This window comes from Schistocerca piceifrons, chromosome 1 (assembly GCF_021461385.2).
Source record: "Schistocerca piceifrons isolate TAMUIC-IGC-003096 chromosome 1, iqSchPice1.1, whole genome shotgun sequence".
Lineage (NCBI taxonomy): Eukaryota > Metazoa > Arthropoda > Insecta > Orthoptera > Acrididae > Schistocerca > Schistocerca piceifrons.
In genome coordinates this window covers 395,936,575-395,940,915 of record NC_060138.1, presented here as the reverse complement: position 1 = coordinate 395,940,915, position 4,341 = coordinate 395,936,575, and the positions used below count along the sequence as shown (strand labels likewise).

The window sequence follows — 4,341 nt, the reverse complement described above, 5'->3', positions numbered from 1 at the left end:
CTACTCTAGTGATGCCGTGAAAGCCAATATCAATTCTGAGATATGGGTAAGTCAAGGGTAGTTTGAAAGTCCGAGTGACAAAGATACAGGGGTACACTCAGGCAATTCTTATACGAGGTGCCTTAGTTAGCCCGGAACACCTTTTGATAACCATGAACCATTGCAACTTTAAGAAATCTTGCAAAAGTAATGGTATATTTCCGGTCAGATTCCGCCAGGCGATGCTGGATCCAAAGGTAGTCCATGAAAGAGACAGTATCTGCGAGGCAAAGGTCATAGATCGTGAAAATTGTGTGGCCCAAGAGACACACCATTGCGATACATCGTGTTCGGGGGTTGGTCTGAATATCAGGGGTAAGGAACCAGTCGACTGACACATAGTCCAGTGTAGTCCCACCGATCAGCGTTAATAGCACACGTGCAAGGTCCCACACTTCTGTGATGTGAGGGCATAGGAGACGATGCTCTCTGGTGTCTACGTCACCACATCGGCCGCAAGCAGCCGAGGGCCATAGGAGGATGGCCGCCAGGCGATGATTAGTGGGTATTAAATTGCTTACAACGCGATACCATAGCGCTGAAACTTCTGTGGGAAGGGCTAGGTGGTTGATATTAGCCCAAGCGTGGTGCCAGATGACCGACAGTCGTCTGTCCTCCAATTTGTGTGGTGTGGGCTGGCCTCGAAGCACCTAGTAAAGGCGCTTCGATGTGCGTGCCTTGTCGGTGGCCACTGCTAGGATGTAACTTTGATTGAGGTAATAGTCCTTGACTGTCGTCATCCGGAATGGAATATGTGTCAAGCATACTGGTGCACGCGCCGATTGTGGGCGATAACGGTCGAAAAGCACCGCTGTTGTCCCACCTGGGTCAATCTCACGCAAAGTGGCGATAGGGTAAATCAGGATTGCCGCACATTTGCGGGGAAAGTCAATGAGTCCAAGGCGACTATCGACTTTTGGCAGTGTACAAGTCTGTGCATCAACTTTGAATAGTGCACGCCGCCACAATAGGCAATATACTGTTTGTGAGATGGCTCTGCTGGTTTGTTTCGGTAGCGTAAGGAGTTGTGCTACATACCATGCCCGTGATAGGATGTAAGTATTAATCAGTTGGATTCGTTGATGGAGGTCGAGTCGTTGATCAGTGTGACTCACGCAAAGTCCTCTGATGCGCGTAAGAATCCGCCTGCACGTGAGTGTTAACATGCGCTGCGGACAGGCAGTCACCTCAAGACCCAAGATACGTTGTTCCCCTACAATCCGGTAGCATGGGCGTTCGATGGTCAATGATCGTGGTCCTAGTGGGATTAGCACCATTTTGTTGGATTTTAACATGGCACCGGATGCTCGTTCATAAACGTGGAGGACTCGGCGAACCGAATCGATGTCCCTGGCGTTTGCTACAAACAAACCTACACCATCCGCGTATGCCGCACTGCGGAAGGTGACGCCTGGGAAAGGAACACCATCGACCATCCGTCCGATGTCACGCAGCATGGGGTCCACCGCCAAAGCGATAAAATACACTGACAAGGGACACCCTTGTCGAACTGATCGTCTGATGGGAATTGGTCGTGATCTGCAGCCGTTCACAATGATTGTGGAATTTGCTCCATCCAAGAAGTGCCGGATGACTCTTATGAAGTGCTCCCCGAAACCCATCCGCTACATAACGGCCAGCAGGTAAGGATGGGAAACCCTATCGAAGGCACCGGCGAAATCTAGGGATCAATTGCAGCCGAGGTTCGAGCGTCGGCGGTGGGTGAGTAAGACAGCATCACAGTATATAGAAGCAGCGGTGAAGGTGGTTCGATTCGAAACGCCACATGATTGAGTGGGACAAAGTACCTTATTCATTACCTGTTTAAGACGTGAAGCCACACTTCGTGCCACCAACTTATAATCAGTGTTAAGAACGGTGATGGGACGTACGTCTTTAGCCCATCAGTGACCTGTGACCTTTGGATTAAAGCCAATACGTACAGCTAGAAAATCGGCGGGTAGCTCGCAACCAGCAAAAATCTCCTCACACATTTTGCAGAAGCGGTCTCCTAACAGGCCGGAAAACCTAGCACTTCGATTAGTGCTCGAATGGCACAATCAAAGGGCGGTATCCTTGCGGAGTACCGCCAGAGATGAAAAACCGCAGTGTCAGGGCCTAAATGCTTGCAGCGTGTGCGTTCCACATGAGGGAGTGACATATGGTGGTGCGGGCTGATATGGCAACAGGCGACCGTCGAAAACATCGCAAAAGCAAGTGCCGGAAGGAACGACAATATACGAGAGCACTCGTCAACAGCCCAGTACTACCCTCCATGTCGAGGAGTAAACTGCGACTCCTATTTGAACGCCGCTAGCTGCCAGGGCAGTGGAGAAGCCGTGAGGCCGCCCCACAGCAGCGTCAGGCCGGTGCGAGGTATACTGGCGCGAGCTACACCTAGCCGAGTGCTTACATCGTCCACCGCCTACTGCATATGTGTGTGTGCGTGTGTACACACGTATTCTGCGCGCTTGCGGCGGCGACGACGACGAAGTTCGCGAGGAGCTAAGGTTATAACTCCAGCAATTTAATTAAAATTATCTGTGACCAGACCATAAGAGACGCTAACGAGGCATCCGAAGGCACTGTCCTGTGCCCCCATAAATTACCAGCCTGGCGTAATGCGGCTGCAAGTGCGGTCACGCTAACCGCAAAAAAAAAAAAAATTCTTAAGATAATCTTAAATTAATCAAAAGAAATCGTGGTGTGTAAGCAACTAACTACTGGGCACATCAACAACTACGACAAGTTTTGCTACTAGCGGAATATCTGATCACTGCAGAATGTTAACCCATTTCAGGCTGTGTTTTAATTAATTTTAGGTGGGCCGATCCCGGCGGTACTGCAATGCCGGGCCAACCCGTAACAGAGGTGGAGCAAGTACCTAGCTCTCCGTCAGAAGCCAAAAATGAGTTTAATATTCTGGTCGTGTGATGCAGGACGTATCAGATATTAAGCTGATAAGAACAGATACTACACTTTTCTTCCCTCCTACCTCCCCTATAGCCCTACCTTTTCCTCTCCAAAAATGCCGCCATCCTCTAGTGTCGACGCAGCACGTAAAGCAGGGTGTTGTTAGTAGCAAGACTTATTGCCATAAACCGAAAATAAAAGCGGAGGCATACCCTGCCATGCCTCAGGGGGCGACGACACACTACTGAGAAACACACCTCCCTCTGCAAGTGTGAGGCAAGTGATGTTTTTAAAAACTAAATAGAAAGAAATAAATAAAGACAGAAATGAAGGCAAAATAAAAAAAAACAGCGACGGCAGCACACTCAAACGAGCTGGCGAGATAATCCCATCGCCCATAGAATTAACGAAGTAATAATCCTCTAAGATAGATTATGCGTTTTCCAATTTTCCAATAATTTTTCATACAAGGTTCACACAATTCGCATGTTACCAGTTTCCATATTATCAGTATCATAGAACAGTCTACTCTAGTGATGCCCAGAAGGCCAATATCAAATCTGGGGTATGGGTAAGTCAAGGGTAGTTTGAAAGTCCGAGTGACAAAGATCCAGGGGTACACTCAGGCAATTCTTATACGAGGTGCCTTAGTTAGCCCGGAACACCTTTTGATAACCATGAACCATTGCAACTTTAAGAAATCTTCCAAAGTAATGGTATATTTCCGGTCAGATTCAGCCAGGTGATGCTGGATCCAAAGGTAGTCCATGAAAGAGACAGCATCTGCGAGGCAAAGGTCATAGATCGTGAAAATTGTGTGGCCCAAGAGACACACCATTGCGTTACGTCGTGTTCGGGGGTTGGTCTGAATATCAGGGGTAAGGAACCAGTCGACTGACACATAGTCCAGTGTAATCCCACCGATCAGCGTTAATAGCACACGTGCAAGGTCCCACACTTCTGTGACGTGAGGGCATAGGAGACGATGCTCTCTGGTGTCTACGTCACCACATCGGCCGCAAGCAGCCGAGGGCCATAGGAGGATGGCCGCCAGGCGATGATTAGTGGGTATTAAATTGTTTACAACGCGATACCATAGCGCTGAAACTTCTGTGGGAAGGGCTAGGTGGTTGATATTAGCCCAAGCGTGGTGCCAGATGACCGACGGTCGTCTGTCCTCCAATTTGTGTGGTGTGGGCTGGCCTCGAAGCGCCTAGTAAAGGCGCTTTGATGTGCGTGCCTTGTCGGTGGCCACTGCTAGGATGTAACTTTGATTGAGGTAATAGTCCTTGACTGTCGTCATCCGGAATGGAATATGTGTCAAGCATACTGGTGCACGCGCCGATTGTGGGCGATAACGGTCGAAAAGCACCGCTGTTGTCCCACCTG

At 49.3% G+C, this 4,341-nt stretch overlaps 1 pseudogene; it reads right to left on the bottom strand.

The window, feature by feature from the left end:
* Positions 1-2,856: 2,856 nt before the first annotated feature.
* On the bottom strand, positions 2,857-3,069 carry LOC124721416 (annotated as a pseudogene).
* Positions 3,070-4,341: the final 1,272 nt, after the last annotated feature.